This window comes from Silurus aristotelis (genome assembly GCF_946808225.1).
Source record: "Silurus aristotelis genome assembly, chromosome: 6".
NCBI classification, from domain to species: Eukaryota; Metazoa; Chordata; class Actinopteri; order Siluriformes; family Siluridae; genus Silurus; species Silurus aristotelis.
In genome coordinates this window covers 9,001,777-9,023,986 of record NC_139579.1, presented here as the reverse complement: position 1 = coordinate 9,023,986, position 22,210 = coordinate 9,001,777, and positions in this window count along the sequence as shown.

Sequence of the window (22,210 nt, the reverse complement as noted above, 5' to 3'; positions counted from 1 at the left end):
CTCATCGACACAAACCAGCAAGCATTTCACCTTCGATAGCTCAGTTGGTAGAGCGGAGGACTGTAGAGGTTTGCTAGTAGTCATCCTTAGGTCGCTGGTTCGAATCCGGCTCGAAGGATAGTTTTTAAATTAATTTTAACGTTAGATTGTTGCATCTATCCAAAAGGTGAGCCAGATTCGAACGGGGATAAAAGCATTTAATTTCCTCGACCGGGAATCGAACACGGGCCGCGGCGGTGAGAGCGCCGAATCCTAGCCACTAGACCACCAGGGAGGCGATGAGCAGAGCAATTCTCCAGCGGCTGGTCTTGGTCATTACCACTCCATCTACGCGGTCTGAGGGCAATGACTCTGATGCCCATTGGTGCCTAGACACGGACCCCACATACCTTTTAGCAGGTGAGCGCATTACTTCCAAGAGCTTGTAGACTGATTTTCAGAGTCAGCAGAGAATATCTATTGCCAGATACAATTTTTCTCCACAAGATGTCAGTTAAATAGCCAAAGGTTTTGCAGATTTTCTCTCTGTGACTGCCACTGGTTTTAATTAGTCAAGATTTGAGTTCTCCAGTGAATAATTTCACAGAGCCAAAAAGCTGCAAAGAAAGAAGTAACAAAAAACAAACACAACAAAACTTGGTTAGTAGACCTGTATTGGAAATTAAATGTTTATGATGTGACTTGTGGCAGTTTTATTTTTGGTGTATTCAAAATAATTTTCTAAGTAGAACGGCAGTCAATGATGCAAAATTTGGCAAGAGAAATTATTCGGAAAAAGGACCACAAATGTCATGGCCTTAAACACTGTTAATGGACTTACTGCTTTGACAGAAAAGTTTTATGTTCAATGTATATATCTATATCTATTTGTTCACTATTGAGATGGGTTGGTTTTAAACACTTGGTGCCAATGGTTGCAACAGCCTAATTGAAATAAACTCTTGTCAACAGTCCCATTTGCTAGCTCATCGACACAAACCAGCAAGCATTTCACCTTCGATAGCTCAGTTGGTAGAGCGGAGGACTGTAAAGGTTTGCTAGTAGCCATCCTTAGGTCGCTGGTTCGAATCCGGCTCAAAGGATAGTTTTTAAATTTATTTTAACGTTAGATTATTGCATCTATCCAAAAGGTGAGCCAGATTCGAACGGGGATGAAAGCATTTAACTTCCCTGACCGGGAATCGAACCCGGGCCGCGGCGGTGAGAGCGCCGAATTCTAGCCACTAGACCACCAGGGAGGCGATGAGCATAGCAATCCTCCAGCGGATGGTCTTGGTCATTACCACTCCATCTACGCGGTCTGAGGGCAATGACTCTGATGCCCATTGGTGCCTAGACACGGACCCCACATACCTTCTAGCAGGTGAGCGCATTACTTCCAAGAGCTTGTAGACTGATTTTCAGAGTCAGCAGAGAATATCTATTGCCAGATACAATTTTTCTCCACAAGATGTCAGTTAAATAGCCAAAGGTTTTGCAGATTTTCTCTCTGTGACTGCCACTGGTTTTAATTAGTCAAGATTTGAGTTCTCCAGTGAATAATTTCACAGAGCCAAAAAGCTGCAAAGAAAGAAGTAACAAAAAACAAACACAACAAAACTTGGTTAGTAGACCTGTATTGGAAATTAAATGTTTATGATGTGACTTGTGGCAGTTTTATTTTTGGTGTATTAAAAATAATTTTCTAAGTAGAACGGCAGTCAATGATGCAAAATTTGGCAAGAGAAATTATTCGGAAAAAGGACCACAAATGTCATGGCCTTAAACACTGTTAATGGACTTACTGCTTTGACAGAAAAGTTTTATGTTCAATGTATATATCTATATCTATTTGTTCACTATTGAGATGGGTTGGTTTTAAACACTTGGTGCCAATGGTTGCAACAGCCTAATTGAAATAAACTCTTGTCAACAGTCCCATTTGCTAGCTCATCGACACAAACCAGCAAGCATTTCACCTTCGATAGCTCAGTTGGTAGAGCGGAGGACTGTAGAGGTTTGCTAGTAGTCATCCTTAGGTCGCTGGTTCGAATCCGGCTCGAAGGATAGTTTTTAAATTAATTTTAACGTTAGATTATTGCATCTATCCAAAAGGTGAGCCAGATTCGAACGGGGATAAAAGCATTTAACTTCCCTGACCGGGAATCGAACCCGGGCCGCGGCGGCGAGAGCGCCGAATCCTAGCCACTAGACCACCAGGGAGGCGATGAGCAGAGCAATCCTCCAGCGGCTGGTCTTGGTCATTACCACTCCATCTACGCGGTCTGAGGGCAATGACTCTGATGCCCATTGGTGCCTAGACACGGACCCCACATACCTTTTAGCAGGTGAGCGCATTACTTCCAAGAGCTTGTAGACTGATTTTCAGAGTCAGCAGAGAATATCTATTGCCAGATACAATTTTTCTCCACAAGATGTCAGTTAAATAGCCAAAGGTTTTGCAGATTTTCTCTCTGTGACTGCCACTGGTTTTAATTAGTCAAGATTTGAGTTCTCCAGTGAATAATTTCACAGAGCCAAAAAGCTGCAAAGAAAGAAGTAACAAAAAACAAACACAACAAAACTTGGTTAGTAGACCTGTATTGGAAATTAAATGTTTATGATGTGACTTGTGGCAGTTTTATTTTTGGTGTATTAAAAATAATTTTCTAAGTAGAACGGCAGTCAATGATGCAAAATTTGGCAAGAGAAATTTTTCGGAAAAAGGACCACAAATGTCATGGCCTTAAACACTGTTAATGGACTTACTGCTTTGACAGAAAAGTTTTATGTTCAATGTATATATCTATATCTATTTGTTCACTATTGAGATGGGTTGGTTTTAAACACTTGGTGCCAATGGTTGCAACAGCCTAATTGAAATAAACTCTTGTCAACAGTCCCATTTGCTAGCTCATCGACACAAACCAGCAAGCATTTCACCTTCGATAGCTCAGTTGGTAGAGCGGAGGACTGTAAAGGTTTGCTAGTAGCCATCCTTAGGTCGCTGGTTCGAATCCGGCTCAAAGGATAGTTTTTAAATTTATTTTAACGTTAGATTATTGCATCTATCCAAAAGGTGAGCCAGATTCGAACGGGGATGAAAGCATTTAACTTCCCTGACCGGGAATCGAACCCGGGCCGCGGCGGTGAGAGCGCCGAATTCTAGCCACTAGACCACCAGGGAGGCGATGAGCATAGCAATCCTCCAGCGGATGGTCTTGGTCATTACCACTCCATCTACGCGGTCTGAGGGCAATGACTCTGATGCCCATTGGTGCCTAGACACGGACCCCACATACCTTCTAGCAGGTGAGCGCATTACTTCCAAGAGCTTGTAGACTGATTTTCAGAGTCAGCAGAGAATATCTATTGCCAGATACAATTTTTCTCCACAAGATGTCAGTTAAATAGCCAAAGGTTTTGCAGATTTTCTCTCTGTGACTGCCACTGGTTTTAATTAGTCAAGATTTGAGTTCTCCAGTGAATAATTTCACAGAGCCAAAAAGCTGCAAAGAAAGAAGTAACAAAAAACAAACACAACAAAACTTGGTTAGTAGACCTGTATTGGAAATTAAATGTTTATGATGTGACTTGTGGCAGTTTTATTTTTGGTGTATTAAAAATAATTTTCTAAGTAGAACGGCAGTCAATGATGCAAAATTTGGCAAGAGAAATTATTCGGAAAAAGGACCACAAATGTCATGGCCTTAAACACTGTTAATGGACTTACTGCTTTGACAGAAAAGTTTTATGTTCAATGTATATATCTATATCTATTTGTTCACTATTGAGATGGGTTGGTTTTAAACACTTGGTGCCAATGGTTGCAACAGCCTAATTGAAATAAACTCTTGTCAACAGTCCCATTTGCTAGCTCATCGACACAAACCAGCAAGCATTTCACCTTCGATAGCTCAGTTGGTAGAGCGGAGGACTGTAGAGGTTTGCTAGTAGTCATCCTTAGGTCGCTGGTTCGAATCCGGCTCGAAGGATAGTTTTTAAATTAATTTTAACGTTAGATTATTGCATCTATCCAAAAGGTGAGCCAGATTCGAACGGGGATAAAAGCATTTAACTTCCCTGACCGGGAATCGAACCCGGGCCGCGGCGGCGAGAGCGCCGAATCCTAGCCACTAGACCACCAGGGAGGCGATGAGCAGAGCAATCCTCCAGCGGCTGGTCTTGGTCATTACCACTCCATCTACGCGGTCTGAGGGCAATGACTCTGATGCCCATTGGTGCCTAGACACGGACCCCACATACCTTTTAGCAGGTGAGCGCATTACTTCCAAGAGCTTGTAGACTGATTTTCAGAGTCAGCAGAGAATATCTATTGCCAGATACAATTTTTCTCCACAAGATGTCAGTTAAATAGCCAAAGGTTTTGCAGATTTTCTCTCTGTGACTGCCACTGGTTTTAATTAGTCAAGATTTGAGTTCTCCAGTGAATAATTTCACAGAGCCAAAAAGCTGCAAAGAAAGAAGTAACAAAAAACAAACACAACAAAACTTGGTTAGTAGACCTGTATTGGAAATTAAATGTTTATGATGTGACTTGTGGCAGTTTTATTTTTGGTGTATTAAAAATAATTTTCTAAGTAGAACGGCAGTCAATGATGCAAAATTTGGCAAGAGAAATTTTTCGGAAAAAGGACCACAAATGTCATGGCCTTAAACACTGTTAATGGACTTACTGCTTTGACAGAAAAGTTTTATGTTCAATGTATATATCTATATCTATTTGTTCACTATTGAGATGGGTTGGTTTTAAACACTTGGTGCCAATGGTTGCAACAGCCTAATTGAAATAAACTCTTGTCAACAGTCCCATTTGCTAGCTCATCGACACAAACCAGCAAGCATTTCACCTTCGATAGCTCAGTTGGTAGAGCGGAGGACTGTAGAGGTTTGCTAGTAGTCATCCTTAGGTCGCTGGTTCGAATCCGGCTCGAAGGATAGTTTTTAAATTTATTTTAACGTTAGATTATTGCATCTATCCAAAAGGTGAGCCAGATTCGAACGGGGATAAAAGCATTTAACTTCCCTGACCGGGAATCGAACCCGGGCCGCGGCGGTGAGAGCGCCGAATCCTAGCCACTAGACCACCAGGGAGGCGATGAGCAGAGCAATCCTCCAGCGGCTGGTCTTGGTCATTACCACTCCATCTACGCGGTCTGAGGGCAATGACTCTGATGCCCATTGGTGCCTAGACACGGACCCCACATACCTTTTAGCAGGTGAGCGCATTACTTCCAAGAGCTTGTAGACTGATTTTCAGAGTCAGCAGAGAATATCTATTGCCAGATACAATTTTTCTCCACAAGATGTCAGTTAAATAGCCAAAGGTTTTGCAGATTTTCTCTCTGTGACTGCCACTGGTTTTAATTAGTCAAGATTTGAGTTCTCCAGTGAATAATTTCACAGAGCCAAAAAGCTGCAAAGAAAGAAGTAACAAAAAACAAACACAACAAAACTTGGTTAGTAGACCTGTATTGGAAATTAAATGTTTATGATGTGACTTGTGGCAGTTTTATTTTTGGTGTATTAAAAATAATTTTCTAAGTAGAACGGCAGTCAATGATGCAAAATTTGGCAAGAGAAATTATTCGGAAAAAGGACCACAAATGTCATGGCCTTAAACACTGTTAATGGACTTACTGCTTTGACAGAAAAGTTTTATGTTCAATGTATATATCTATATCTATTTGTTCACTATTGAGATGGGTTGGTTTTAAACACTTGGTGCCAATGGTTGCAACAGCCTAATTGAAATAAACTCTTGTCAACAGTCCCATTTGCTAGCTCATCGACACAAACCAGCAAGCATTTCACCTTCGATAGCTCAGTTGGTAGAGCGGAGGACTGTAGAGGTTTGCTAGTAGTCATCCTTAGGTCGCTGGTTCGAATCCGGCTCGAAGGATAGTTTTTAAATTTATTTTAACGTTAGATTATTGCATCTATCCAAAAGGTGAGCCAGATTCGAACGGGGATAAAAGCATTTAACTTCCCTGACCGGGAATCGAACCCGGGCCGCGGCGGCGAGAGCGCCGAATCCTAGCCACTAGACCACCAGGAAGGCGATGAGCAGAGCAATCCTCCAGAGGCTGGTCTTGGTCATTACCACTCCATCTACGCGGTCTGAGGGCAATGACTCTGATGCCCATTGGTGCCTAGACACGGACCCCACATACCTTTTAGCAGGTGAGCGCATTACTTCCAAGAGCTTGTAGACTGATTTTCAGAGTCAGCAGAGAATATCTATTGCCAGATACAATTTTTCTCCACAAGATGTCAGTTAAATAGCCAAAGGTTTTGCAGATTTTCTCTCTGTGACTGCCACTGGTTTTAATTAGTCAAGATTTGAGTTCTCCAGTGAATAATTTCACAGAGCCAAAAAGCTGCAAAGAAAGAAGTAACAAAAAACAAACACAACAAAACTTGGTTAGTAGACCTGTATTGGAAATTAAATGTTTATGATGTGACTTGTGGCAGTTTTATTTTTGGTGTATTAAAAATAATTTTCTAAGTAGAACGGCAGTCAATGATGCAAAATTTGGCAAGAGAAATTATTCGGAAAAAGGACCACAAATGTCATGGCCTTAAACACTGTTAATGGACTTACTGCTTTGACAGAAAAGTTTTATGTTCAATGTATATATCTATATCTATTTGTTCACTATTGAGATGGGTTGGTTTTAAACACTTGGTGCCAATGGTTGCAACAGCCTAATTGAAATAAACTCTTGTCAACAGTCCCATTTGCTAGCTCATCGACACAAACCAGCAAGCATTTCACCTTCGATAGCTCAGTTGGTAGAGCGGAAGACTAGAGGTTTGCTAGTAGTCATCCTTAGGTCGCTGGTTCGAATCCGGCTCGAAGGATAGTTTTTAAATTTATTTTAACGTTAGATTATTGCATCTATCCAAAAGGTGAGCCAGATTCGAACGGGGATAAAAGCATTTAACTTCCCTGACCGGGAATCGAACCCGGGCCGCGGCGGCGAGAGCGCCGAATCCTAGCCACTAGACCACCAGGGAGGCGATGAGCAGAGCAATCCTCCAGCGGCTGGTCTTGGTCATTACCACTCCATCTACGCGGTCTGAGGGCAATGACTCTGATGCCCATTGGTGCCTAGACACGGACCCCACATACCTTTTAGCAGGTGAGCGCATTACTTCCAAGAGCTTGTAGACTGATTTTCAGAGTCAGCAGAGAATATCTATTGCCAGATACAATTTTTCTCCACAAGATGTCAGTTAAATAGCCAAAGGTTTTGCAGATTTTCTCTCTGTGACTGCCACTGGTTTTAATTAGTCAAGATTTGAGTTCTCCAGTGAATAATTTCACAGAGCCAAAAAGCTGCAAAGAAAGAAGTAACAAAAAACAAACACAACAAAACTTGGTTAGTAGACCTGTATTGGAAATTAAATGTTTATGATGTGACTTGTGGCAGTTTTATTTTTGGTGTATTAAAAATAATTTTCTAAGTAGAACGGCAGTCAATGATGCAAAATTTGGCAAGAGAAATTATTCGGAAAAAGGACCACAAATGTCATGGCCTTAAACACTGTTAATGGACTTACTGCTTTGACAGAAAAGTTTTATGTTCAATGTATATATCTATATCTATTTGTTCACTATTGAGATGGGTTGGTTTTAAACACTTGGTGCCAATGGTTGCAACAGCCTAATTGAAATAAACTCTTGTCAACAGTCCCATTTGCTAGCTCATCGACACAAACCAGCAAGCATTTCACCTTCGATAGCTCAGTTGGTAGAGCGGAGGACTGTAAAGGTTTGCTAGTAGCCATCCTTAGGTCGCTGGTTCGAATCCGGCTCAAAGGATAGTTTTTAAATTTATTTTAACGTTAGATTATTGCATCTATCCAAAAGGTGAGCCAGATTCGAACGGGGATGAAAGCATTTAACTTCCCTGACCGGGAATCGAACCCGGGCCGCGGCGGTGAGAGCGCCGAATTCTAGCCACTAGACCACCAGGGAGGCGATGAGCATAGCAATCCTCCAGCGGATGGTCTTGGTCATTACCACTCCATCTACGCGGTCTGAGGGCAATGACTCTGATGCCCATTGGTGCCTAGACACGGACCCCACATACCTTCTAGCAGGTGAGCGCATTACTTCCAAGAGCTTGTAGACTGATTTTCAGAGTCAGCAGAGAATATCTATTGCCAGATACAATTTTTCTCCACAAGATGTCAGTTAAATAGCCAAAGGTTTTGCAGATTTTCTCTCTGTGACTGCCACTGGTTTTAATTAGTCAAGATTTGAGTTCTCCAGTGAATAATTTCACAGAGCCAAAAAGCTGCAAAGAAAGAAGTAACAAAAAACAAACACAACAAAACTTGGTTAGTAGACCTGTATTGGAAATTAAATGTTTATGATGTGACTTGTGGCAGTTTTATTTTTGGTGTATTAAAAATAATTTTCTAAGTAGAACGGCAGTCAATGATGCAAAATTTGGCAAGAGAAATTATTCGGAAAAAGGACCACAAATGTCATGGCCTTAAACACTGTTAATGGACTTACTGCTTTGACAGAAAAGTTTTATGTTCAATGTATATATCTATATCTATTTGTTCACTATTGAGATGGGTTGGTTTTAAACACTTGGTGCCAATGGTTGCAACAGCCTAATTGAAATAAACTCTTGTCAACAGTCCCATTTGCTAGCTCATCGACACAAACCAGCAAGCATTTCACCTTCGATAGCTCAGTTGGTAGAGCAGAGGACTGTAGAGGTTTGCTAGTAGTCATCCTTAGGTCGCTGGTTCGAATCCGGCTCGAAGGATAGTTTTTAAATTAATTTTAACGTTAGATTATTGCATCTATCCAAAAGGTGAGCCAGATTCGAACGGGGATAAAAGCATTTAACTTCCCTGACCGGGAATCGAACCCGGGCCGCGGCGGCGAGAGCGCCGAATCCTAGCCACTAGACCACCAGGGAGGCGATGAGCAGAGCAATCCTCCAGCGGCTGGTCTTGGTCATTACCACTCCATCTACGCGGTCTGAGGGCAATGACTCTGATGCCCATTGGTGCCTAGACACGGACCCCACATACCTTTTAGCAGGTGAGCGCATTACTTCCAAGAGCTTGTAGACTGATTTTCAGAGTCAGCAGAGAATATCTATTGCCAGATACAATTTTTCTCCACAAGATGTCAGTTAAATAGCCAAAGGTTTTGCAGATTTTCTCTCTGTGACTGCCACTGGTTTTAATTAGTCAAGATTTGAGTTCTCCAGTGAATAATTTCACAGAGCCAAAAAGCTGCAAAGAAAGAAGTAACAAAAAACAAACACAACAAAACTTGGTTAGTAGACCTGTATTGGAAATTAAATGTTTATGATGTGACTTGTGGCAGTTTTATTTTTGGTGTATTAAAAATAATTTTCTAAGTAGAACGGCAGTCAATGATGCAAAATTTGGCAAGAGAAATTTTTCGGAAAAAGGACCACAAATGTCATGGCCTTAAACACTGTTAATGGACTTACTGCTTTGACAGAAAAGTTTTATGTTCAATGTATATATCTATATCTATTTGTTCACTATTGAGATGGGTTGGTTTTAAACACTTGGTGCCAATGGTTGCAACAGCCTAATTGAAATAAACTCTTGTCAACAGTCCCATTTGCTAGCTCATCGACACAAACCAGCAAGCATTTCACCTTCGATAGCTCAGTTGGTAGAGCGGAGGACTGTAGAGGTTTGCTAGTAGTCATCCTTAGGTCGCTGGTTCGAATCCGGCTCGAAGGATAGTTTTTAAATTTATTTTAACGTTAGATTATTGCATCTATCCAAAAGGTGAGCCAGATTCGAACGGGGATAAAAGCATTTAACTTCCCTGACCGGGAATCGAACCCGGGCCGCGGCGGTGAGAGCGCCGAATCCTAGCCACTAGACCACCAGGGAGGCGATGAGCAGAGCAATCCTCCAGCGGCTGGTCTTGGTCATTACCACTCCATCTACGCCGTCTGAGGGCAATGACTCTGATGCCCATTGGTGCCTAGACACGGACCCCACATACCTTTTAGCAGGTGAGCGCATTACTTCCAAGAGCTTGTAGACTGATTTTCAGAGTCAGCAGAGAATATCTATTGCCAGATACAATTTTTCTCCACAAGATGTCAGTTAAATAGCCAAAGGTTTTGCAGATTTTCTCTCTGTGACTGCCACTGGTTTTAATTAGTCAAGATTTGAGTTCTCCAGTGAATAATTTCACAGAGCCAAAAAGCTGCAAAGAAAGAAGTAACAAAAAACAAACACAACAAAACTTGGTTAGTAGACCTGTATTGGAAATTAAATGTTTATGATGTGACTTGTGGCAGTTTTATTTTTGGTGTATTAAAAATAATTTTCTAAGTAGAACGGCAGTCAATGATGCAAAATTTGGCAAGAGAAATTATTCGGAAAAAGGACCACAAATGTCATGGCCTTAAACACTGTTAATGGACTTACTGCTTTGACAGAAAAGTTTTATGTTCAATGTATATATCTATATCTATTTGTTCACTATTGAGATGGGTTGGTTTTAAACACTTGGTGCCAATGGTTGCAACAGCCTAATTGAAATAAACTCTTGTCAACAGTCCCATTTGCTAGCTCATCGACACAAACCAGCAAGCATTTCACCTTCGATAGCTCAGTTGGTAGAGCGGAGGACTGTAGAGGTTTGCTAGTAGTCATCCTTAGGTCGCTGGTTCGAATCCGGCTCGAAGGATAGTTTTTAAATTTATTTTAACGTTAGATTATTGCATCTATCCAAAAGGTGAGCCAGATTCGAACGGGGATAAAAGCATTTAACTTCCCTGACCGGGAATCGAACCCGGGCCGCGGCGGCGAGAGCGCCGAATCCTAGCCACTAGACCACCAGGAAGGCGATGAGCAGAGCAATCCTCCAGCGGCTGGTCTTGGTCATTACCACTCCATCTACGCGGTCTGAGGGCAATGACTCTGATGCCCATTGGTGCCTAGACACGGACCCCACATACCTTTTAGCAGGTGAGCGCATTACTTCCAAGAGCTTGTAGACTGATTTTCAGAGTCAGCAGAGAATATCTATTGCCAGATACAATTTTTCTCCACAAGATGTCAGTTAAATAGCCAAAGGTTTTGCAGATTTTCTCTCTGTGACTGCCACTGGTTTTAATTAGTCAAGATTTGAGTTCTCCAGTGAATAATTTCACAGAGCCAAAAAGCTGCAAAGAAAGAAGTAACAAAAAACAAACACAACAAAACTTGGTTAGTAGACCTGTATTGGAAATTAAATGTTTATGATGTGACTTGTGGCAGTTTTATTTTTGGTGTATTAAAAATAATTTTCTAAGTAGAACGGCAGTCAATGATGCAAAATTTGGCAAGAGAAATTATTCGGAAAAAGGACCACAAATGTCATGGCCTTAAACACTGTTAATGGACTTACTGCTTTGACAGAAAAGTTTTATGTTCAATGTATATATCTATATCTATTTGTTCACTATTGAGATGGGTTGGTTTTAAACACTTGGTGCCAATGGTTGCAACAGCCTAATTGAAATAAACTCTTGTCAACAGTCCCATTTGCTAGCTCATCGACACAAACCAGCAAGCATTTCACCTTCGATAGCTCAGTTGGTAGAGCGGAGGACTGTAAAGGTTTGCTAGTAGCCATCCTTAGGTCGCTGGTTCGAATCCGGCTCAAAGGATAGTTTTTAAATTTATTTTAACGTTAGATTATTGCATCTATCCAAAAGGTGAGTCAGATTCGAACGGGGATGAAAGCATTTAACTTCCCTGACCGGGAATCGAACCCGGGCCGCGGCGGTGAGAGCGCCGAATTCTAGCCACTAGACCACCAGGGAGGCGATGAGCATAGCAATCCTCCAGCGGATGGTCTTGGTCATTACCACTCCATCTACGCGGTCTGAGGGCAATGACTCTGATGCCCATTGGTGCCTAGACACGGACCCCACATACCTTCTAGCAGGTGAGCGCATTACTTCCAAGAGCTTGTAGACTGATTTTCAGAGTCAGCAGAGAATATCTATTGCCAGATACAATTTTTCTCCACAAGATGTCAGTTAAATAGCCAAAGGTTTTGCAGATTTTCTCTCTGTGACTGCCACTGGTTTTAATTAGTCAAGATTTGAGTTCTCCAGTGAATAATTTCACAGAGCCAAAAATCTGCAAAGAAAGAAGTAACAAAAAACAAACACAACAAAACTTGGTTAGTAGACCTGTATTGGAAATTAAATGTTTATGATGTGACTTGTGGCAGTTTTATTTTTGGTGTATTAAAAATAATTTTCTAAGTAGAACGGCAGTCAATGATGCAAAATTTGGCAAGAGAAATTATTCGGAAAAAGGACCACAAATGTCATGGCCTTAAACACTGTTAATGGACTTACTGCTTTGACAGAAAAGTTTTATGTTCAATGTATATATCTATATCTATTTGTTCACTATTGAGATGGGTTGGTTTTAAACACTTGGTGCCAATGGTTGCAACAGCCTAATTGAAATAAACTCTTGTCAACAGTCCCATTTGCTAGCTCATCGACACAAACCAGCAAGCATTTCACCTTCGATAGCTCAGTTGGTAGAGCGGAGGACTGTAGAGGTTTGCTAGTAGTCATCCTTAGGTCGCTGGTTCGAATCCGGCTCGAAGGATAGTTTTTAAATTAATTTTAACGTTAGATTATTGCATCTATCCAAAAGGTGAGCCAGATTCGAACGGGGATAAAAGCATTTAACTTCCCTGACCGGGAATCGAACCCGGGCCGCGGCGGCGAGAGCGCCGAATCCTAGCCACTAGACCACCAGGGAGGCGATGAGCAGAGCAATCCTCCAGCGGCTGGTCTTGGTCATTACCACTCCATCTACGCGGTCTGAGGGCAATGACTCTGATGCCCATTGGTGCCTAGACACGGACCCCACATACCTTCTAGCAGGTGAGCGCATTACTTCCAAGAGCTTGTAGACTGATTTTCAGAGTCAGCAGAGAATATCTATTGCCAGATACAATTTTTCTCCACAAGATGTCAGTTAAATAGCCAAAGGTTTTGCAGATTTTCTCTCTGTGACTGCCACTGGTTTTAATTAGTCAAGATTTGAGTTCTCCAGTGAATAATTTCACAGAGCCAAAAAGCTGCAAAGAAAGAAGTAACAAAAAACAAACACAACAAAACTTGGTTAGTAGACCTGTATTGGAAATTAAATGTTTATGATGTGACTTGTGGCAGTTTTATTTTTGGCGTATTCAAAATAATTTTCTAAGTAGAACGGCAGTCAATGATGCAAAATTTGGCAAGAGAAATTTTTCGGAAAAAGGACCACAAATGTCATGGCCTTAAACACTGTTAATGGACTTACTGCTTTGACAGAAAAGTTTTATGTTCAATGTATATATCTATATCTATTTGTTCACTATTGAGATGGGTTGGTTTTAAACACTTGGTGCCAATGGTTGCAACAGCCTAATTGAAATAAACTCTTGTCAACAGTCCCATTTGCTAGCTCATCGACACAAACCAGCAAGCATTTCACCTTCGATAGCTCAGTTGGTAGAGCGGAGGACTGTAGAGGTTTGCTAGTAGTCATCCTTAGGTCGCTGGTTCGAATCCGGCTTGAAGGATAGTTTTTAAATTTATTTTAACGTTAGATTATTGCATCTATCCAAAAGGTGAGCCAGATTCGAACGGGGATAAAAGCATTTAACTTCCCTGACCGGGAATCGAACCCGGGCCGCGGCGGTGAGAGCGCCGAATCCTAGCCACTAGACCACCAGGAAGGCGATGAGCAGAGCAATCCTCCAGCGGCTGGTCTTGGTCATTACCACTCCATCTACGCGGTCTGAGGGCAATGACTCTGATGCCCATTGGTGCCTAGACACGGACCCCACATACCTTTTAGCAGGTGAGCGCATTACTTCCAAGAGCTTGTAGACTGATTTTCAGAGTCAGCAGAGAATATCTATTGCCAGATACAATTTTTCTCCACAAGATGTCAGTTAAATAGCCAAAGGTTTTGCAGATTTTCTCTCTGTGACTGCCACTGGTTTTAATTAGTCAAGATTTGAGTTCTCCAGTGAATAATTTCACAGAGCCAAAAAGCTGCAAAGAAAGAAGTAACAAAAAACAAACACAACAAAACTTGGTTAGTAGACCTGTATTGGAAATTAAATGTTTATGATGTGACTTGTGGCAGTTTTATTTTTGGTGTATTCAAAATAATTTTCTAAGTAGAACGGCAGTCAATGATGCAAAATTTGGCAAGAGAAATTATTCGGAAAAAGGACCACAAATGTCATGGCCTTAAACACTGTTAATGGACTTACTGCTTTGACAGAAAAGTTTTATGTTCAATGTATATATCTATATTTATTTGTTCACTATTGAGATGGGTTGGTTTTAAACACTTGGTGCCAATGGTTGCAACAGCCTAATTGAAATAAACTCTTGTCAACAGTCCCATTTGCTAGCTCATCGACACAAACCAGCAAGCATTTCACCTTCGATAGCTCAGTTGGTAGAGCGGAGGACTGTAAAGGTTTGCTAGTAGCCATCCTTAGGTCGCTGGTTCGAATCCGGCTCGAAGGATAGTTTTTAAATTTATTTTAACGTTAGATTATTGCATCTATCCAAAAGGTGAGCCAGATTCGAACGGGGATGAAAGCATTTAACTTCCCTGACCGGGAATCGAACCCGGGCCGCGGCGGTGAGAGCGCCGAATCCTAGCCACTAGACCACCAGGGAGGCGATGTGCATAGCAATCCTCCAAGCGGATGGTCTTGGTCATTACCACTCCATCTACGCGGTCTGAGGGCAATGACTCTGATGCCCATTGGTGCCTAGACACGGACCCCACATACCTTCTAGCAGGTGAGCGCATTACTTCCAAGAGCTTGTAGACTGATTTTCAGAGTCAGCAGAGAATATCTATTGCCAGATACAATTTTTCTCCACAAGATGTCAGTTAAATAGCCAAAGGTTTTGCAGATTTTCTCTCTGTGACTGCCACTGGTTTTAATTAGTCAAGATTTGAGTTCTCCAGTGAATCATTTCACAGAGCCAAAAAGCTGCAAAGAAAGAAGTAACAAAAAACAAACACAACAAAACTTGGTTAGTAGACCTGTATTGGAAATTAAATGTTTATGATGTGACTTGTGGCAGTTTTATTTTTGGTGTATTCAAAATAATTTTCTAAGTAGAACGGCAGTCAATGATGCAAAATTTGGCAAGAGAAATTATTCGGAAAAAGGACCACAAATGTCATGGCCTTAAACACTGTTAATGGACTTACTGCTTTGACAGAAAAGTTTTATGTTCAATGTATATATCTATATTTATTTGTTCACTATTGAGATGGGTTGGTTTTAAACACTTGGTGCCAATGGTTGCAACAGCCTAATTGAAATAAACTCTTGTCAACAGTCCCATTTGCTAGCTCATCGACACAAACCAGCAAGCATTTCACCTTCGATAGCTCAGTTGGTAGAGCGGAGGACTGTAGAGGTTTGCTAGTAGTCATCCTTAGGTCGCTGGTTCGAATCCGGCTCGAAGGATAGTTTTTAAATTTATTTTAACGTTAGATTATTGCATCTATCCAAAAGGTGAGCCAGATTCGAACGGGGATGAAAGCATTTAACTTCCCTGACCGGGAATCGAACCCGGGCCGCGGCGGTGAGAGCGCCGAATCCTAGCCACTAGACCACCAGGGAGGCGATGAGCAGAGCAATCCTCCAGCGGCTGGTCTTGGTCATTACCACTCCATCTACGCGGTCTGAGGGCAATGACTCTGATGCCCATTGGTGCCTAGACACGGACCCCACATACCTTTTAGCAGGTGAGCGCATTACTTCCAAGAGCTTGTAGACTGATTTTCAGAGTCAGCAGAGAATATCTATTGCCAGATACAATTTTTCTCCACAAGATGTCAGTTAAATAGCCAAAGGTTTTGCAGATTTTCTCTCTGTGACTGCCACTGGTTTTAATTAGTCAAGATTTGAGTTCTCCAGTGAATAATTTCACAGAGCCAAAAAGCTGCAAAGAAAGAAGTAACAAAAAACAAACACAACAAAACTTGGTTAGTAGACCTGTATTGGAAATTAAATGTTTATGATGTGACTTGTGGCAGTTTTATTTTTGGTGTATTAAAAATAATTTTCTAAGTAGAACGGCAGTCAATGATGCAAAATTTGGCAAGAGAAATTATTCGGAAAAAGGACCACAAATGTCATGGCCTTAAACACTGTTAATGGACTTACTGCTTTGACAGAAAAGTTTTATGTTCAATGTATATATCTATATCTATTTGTTCACTATTGAGATGGGTTGGTTTTAAACACTTGGTGCCAATGGTTGCAACAGCCTAATTGAAATAAACTCTTGTCAACAGTCCCATTTGCTAGCTCATCGACACAAACCAGCAAGCATTTCACCTTCGATAGCTCAGTTGGTAGAGCGGAGGACTGTAAAGGTTTGCTAGTAGCCATCCTTAGGTCGCTGGTTCGAATCCGGCTCAAAGGATAGTTTTTAAATTTATTTTAACGTTAGATTATTGCATCTATCCAAAAGGTGAGCCAGATTCGAACGGGGATGAAAGCATTTAACTTCCCTGACCGGGAATCGAACCCGGGCCGCGGCGGTGAGAGCGCCGAATTCTAGCTACTAGACCACCAGGGAGGCGATGAGCATAGCAATCCTCCAGCGGATGGTCTTGGTCATTACCACTCCATCTACGCGGTCTGAGGGCAATGACTCTGATGCCCATTGGTGCCTAGACACGGACCCCACATACCTTCTAGCAGGTGAGCGCATTACTTCCAAGAGCTTGTAGACTGATTTTCACAGTCAGCAGAGAATATCTATTGCCAGATACAATTTTTCTCCACAAGATGTCAGTTAAATAGCCAAAGGTTTTGCAGATTTTCTCTCTGTGACTGCCACTGGTTTTAATTAGTCAAGATTTGAGTTCTCCAGTGAATAATTTCACAGAGCCAAAAAGCTGCAAAGAAAGAAGTAACAAAAAACAAACACAACAAAACTTGGTTAGTAGACCTGTATTGGAAATTAAATGTTTATGATGTGACTTGTGGCAGTTTTATTTTTGGTGTATTCAAAATAATTTTCTAAGTAGAACGGCAGTCAATGATGCAAAATTTGGCAAGAGAAATTATTCGGAAAAAGGACCACAAATGTCATGGCCTTAAACACTGTTAATGGACTTACTGCTTTGACAGAAAAGTTTTATGTTCAATGTATATATCTATATCTATTTGTTCACTATTGAGATGGGTTGGTTTTAAACACTTGGTGCCAATGGTTGCAACAGCCTAATTGAAATAAACTCTTGTCAACAGTCCCATTTGCTAGCTCATCGACACAAACCAGCAAGCATTTCACCTTCGATAGCTCAGTTGGTAGAGCGGAGGACTGTAGAGGTTTGCTAGTAGCCATCCTTAGGTCGCTGGTTCGAATCCGGCTCGAAGGATAGTTTTTAAATTTATTTTAACGTTAGATTATTGCAACTATCCAAAAGGTGAGCCAGATTCGAACCGGGATAAAAGCATTTAACTTCCCTGACCGGGAATCGAACCCGGGCCGCGGCGGTGAGAGCGCCGAATCCTAGCCACTAGACCACCAGGGAGGCGATGAGCAGAGCAATCCTCCAGCGGCTGGTCTTGGTCATTACCACTCCATCTACGCGGTCTGAGGGCAATGACTCTGATGCCCATTGGTGCCTAGACACGGACCCCACATACCTTTTAGCAGGTGAGCGCATTACTTCCAAGAGCTTGTAGACTGATTTTCAGAGTCAGCAGAGAATATCTATTGCCAGATACAATTTTTCTCCACAAGATGTCAGTTAAATAGCCAAAGGTTTTGCAGATTTTCTCTCTGTGACTGCCACTGGTTTTAATTAGTCAAGATTTGAGTTCTCCAGTGAATAATTTCACAGAGCCAAAAAGCTGCAAAGAAAGAAGTAACAAAAAACAAACACAACAAAACTTGGTTAGTAGACCTGTATTGGAAATTAAATGTTTATGATGTGACTTGTGGCAGTTTTATTTTTGGTGTATTCAAAATAATTTTCTAAGTAGAACGGCAGTCAATGATGCAAAATTTGGCAAGAGAAATTTTTCGGAAAAAGGACCACAAATGTCATGGCCTTAAACACTGTTAATGGACTTACTGCTTTGACAGAAAAGTTTTATGTTCAATGTATATATCTATATCTATTTGTTCACTATTGAGATGGGTTGGTTTTAAACACTTGGTGCCAATGGTTGCAACAGCCTAATTGAAATAAACTCTTGTCAACAGTCCCATTTGCTAGCTCATCGACACAAACCAGCAAGCATTTCACCTTCGATAGCTCAGTTGGTAGAGCGGAGGACTGTAGAGGTTTGCTAGTAGTCATCCTTAGGTCGCTGGTTCGAATCCGGCTTGAAGGATAGTTTTTAAATTTATTTTAACGTTAGATTATTGCATCTATCCAAAAGGTGAGCCAGATTCGAACGGGGATAAAAGCATTTAACTTCCCTGACCGGGAATCGAACCCGGGCCGCGGCGGTGAGAGCGCCGAATCCTAGCCACTAGACCACCAGGAAGGCGATGAGCAGAGCAATCCTCCAGCGGCTGGTCTTGGTCATTACCACTCCATCTACGCGGTCTGAGGGCAATGACTCTGATGCCCATTGGTGCCTAGACACGGACCCCACATACCTTTTAGCAGGTGAGCGCATTACTTCCAAGAGCTTGTAGACTGATTTTCAGAGTCAGCAGAGAATATCTATTGCCAGATACAATTTTTCTCCACAAGATGTCAGTTAAATAGCCAAAGGTTTTGCAGATTTTCTCTCTGTGACTGCCACTGGTTTTAATTAGTCAAGATTTGAGTTCTCCAGTGAATAATTTCACAGAGCCAAAAAGCTGCAAAGAAAGAAGTAACAAAAAACAAACACAACAAAACTTGGTTAGTAGACCTGTATTGGAAATTAAATGTTTATGATGTGACTTGTGGCAGTTTTATTTTTGGTGTATTAAAAATAATTTTCTAAGTAGAACGGCAGTCAATGATGCAAAATTTGGCAAGGGAAATTATTCGGAAAAAGGACCACAAATGTCATGGCCTTAAACACTGTTAATGGACTTACTGCTTTGACAGAAAAGTTTTATGTTCAATGTATATATCTATATTTATTTGTTCACTATTGAGATGGGTTGGTTTTAAACACTTGGTGCCAATGGTTGCAACAGCCTAATTGAAATAAACTCTTGTCAACAGTCCCATTTGCTAGCTCATCGACACAAACCAGCAAGCATTTCACCTTCGATAGCTCAGTTGGTAGAGCGGAGGACTGTAAAGGTTTGCTAGTAGCCATCCTTAGGTCGCTGGTTCGAATCCGGCTCGAAGGATAGTTTTTAAAATTATTTTAACGTTAGATTATTGCATCTATCCAAAAGGTGAGCCAGATTCGAACGGGGATGAAAGCATTTAACTTCCCTGACCGGGAATCGAACCCGGGCCGCGGCGGTGAGAGCGCCGAATCCTAGCCACTAGACCACCAGGGAGGCGATGTGCATAGCAATCCTCCAAGCGGATGGTCTTGGTCATTACCACTCCATCTACGCGGTCTGAGGGCAATGACTCTGATGCCCATTGGTGCCTAGACACGGACCCCACATACCTTCTAGCAGGTGAGCGCATTACTTCCAAGAGCTTGTAGACTGATTTTCAGAGTCAGCAGAGAATATCTATTGCCAGATACAATTTTTCTCCACAAGATGTCAGTTAAATAGCCAAAGGTTTTGCAGATTTTCTCTCTGTGACTGCCACTGGTTTTAATTAGTCAAGATTTGAGTTCTCCAGTGAATCATTTCACAGAGCCAAAAAGCTGCAAAGAAAGAAGTAACAAAAAACAAACACAACAAAACTTGGTTAGTAGACCTGTATTGGAAATTAAATGTTTATGATGTGACTTGTGGCAGTTTTATTTTTGGTGTATTAAAAATAATTTTCTAAGTAGAACGGCAGTCAATGATGCAAAATTTGGCAAGAGAAATTATTCGGAAAAAGGACCACAAATGTCATGGCCTTAAACACTGTTAATGGACTTACTGCTTTGACAGAAAAGTTTTATGTTCAATGTATATATCTATATTTATTTGTTCACTATTGAGATGGGTTGGTTTTAAACACTTGGTGCCAATGGTTGCAACAGCCTAATTGAAATAAACTCTTGTCAACAGTCCCATTTGCTAGCTCATCGACACAAACCAGCAAGCATTTCACCTTCGATAGCTCAGTTGGTAGAGCGGAGGACTGTAGAGGTTTGCTAGTAGTCATCCTTAGGTCGCTGGTTCGAATCCGGCTCGAAGGATAGTTTTTAAATTTATTTTAACGTTAGATTATTGCATCTATCCAAAAGGTGAGCCAGATTCGAACGGGGATGAAAGCATTTAACTTCCCTGACCGGGAATCGAACCCGGGCCGCGGCGGTGAGAGCGCCGAATCCTAGCCACTAGACCACCAGGGAGGCGATGAGCAGAGCAATCCTCCAGCGGCTGGTCTTGGTCATTACCACTCCATCTACGCGGTCTGAGGGCAATGACTCTGATGCCCATTGGTGCCTAGACACGGACCCCACATACCTTTTAGCAGGTGAGCGCATTACTTCCAAGAGCTTGTAGACTGATTTTCAGAGTCAGCAGAGAATATCTATTGCCAGATACAATTTTTCTCCACAAGATGTCAGTTAAATAGCCAAAGGTTTTGCAGATTTTCTCTCTGTGACTGCCACTGGTTTTAATTAGTCAAGATTTGAGTTCTCCAGTGAATAATTTCACAGAGCCAAAAAGCTGCAAAGAAAGAAGTAACAAAAAACAAACACAACAAAACTTGGTTAGTAGACCTGTATTGGAAATTAAATGTTTATGATGTGACTTGTGGCAGTTTTATTTTTGGTGTATTAAAAATAATTTTCTAAGTAGAACGGCAGTCAATGATGCAAAATTTGGCAAGAGAAATTATTCGGAAAAAGGACCACAAATGTCATGGCCTTAAACACTGTTAATGGACTTACTGCTTTGACAGAAAAGTTTTATGTTCAATGTATATATCTATATCTATTTGTTCACTATTGAGATGGGTTGGTTTTAAACACTTGGTGCCAATGGTTGCAACAGCCTAATTGAAATAAACTCTTGTCAACAGTCCCATTTGCTAGCTCATCGACACAAACCAGCAAGCATTTCACCTTCGATAGCTCAGTTGGTAGAGCGGAGGACTGTAGAGGTTTGCTAGTAGCCATCCTTAGGTCGCTGGTTCGAATCCGGCTCGAAGGATAGTTTTTAAATTTATTTTAACGTTAGATTATTGCAACTATCCAAAAGGTGAGCCAGATTCGAACCGGGATAAAAGCATTTAACTTCCCTGACCGGGAATCGAACCCGGGCCGCGACGGTGAGAGCGCCGAATCCTAGCCACTAGACCACCAGGGAGGCGATGAGCAGAGCAATCCTCCAGCGGCTGGTCTTGGTCATTACCACTCCATCTACGCGGTCTGAGGGCAATGACTCTGATGCCCATTGGTGCCTAGACACGGACCCCACATACCTTTTAGCAGGTGAGCGCATTACTTCCAAGAGCTTGTAGACTGATTTTCAGAGTCAGCAGAGAATATCTATTGCCAGATACAATTTTTCTCCACAAGATGTCAGTTAAATAGCCAAAGGTTTTGCAGATTTTCTCTCTGTGACTGCCACTGGTTTTAATTAGTCAAGATTTGAGTTCTCCAGTGAATAATTTCACAGAGCCAAAAATCTGCAAAGAAAGAAGTAACAAAAAACAAACACAACAAAACTTGGTTAGTAGACCTGTATTGGAAATTAAATGTTTATGATGTGACTTGTGGCAGTTTTATTTTTGGTGTATTAAAAATAATTTTCTAAGTAGAACGGCAGTCAATGATGCAAAATTTGGCAAGAGAAATTATTCGGAAAAAGGACCACAAATGTCATGGCCTTAAACACTGTTAATGGACTTACTGCTTTGACAGAAAAGTTTTATGTTCAATGTATATATCTATATCTATTTGTTCACTATTGAGATGGGTTGGTTTTAAACACTTGGTGCCAATGGTTGCAACAGCCTAATTGAAATAAACTCTTGTCAACAGTCCCATTTGCTAGCTCATGGACACAAACCAGCAAGCATTTCACCTTCGATA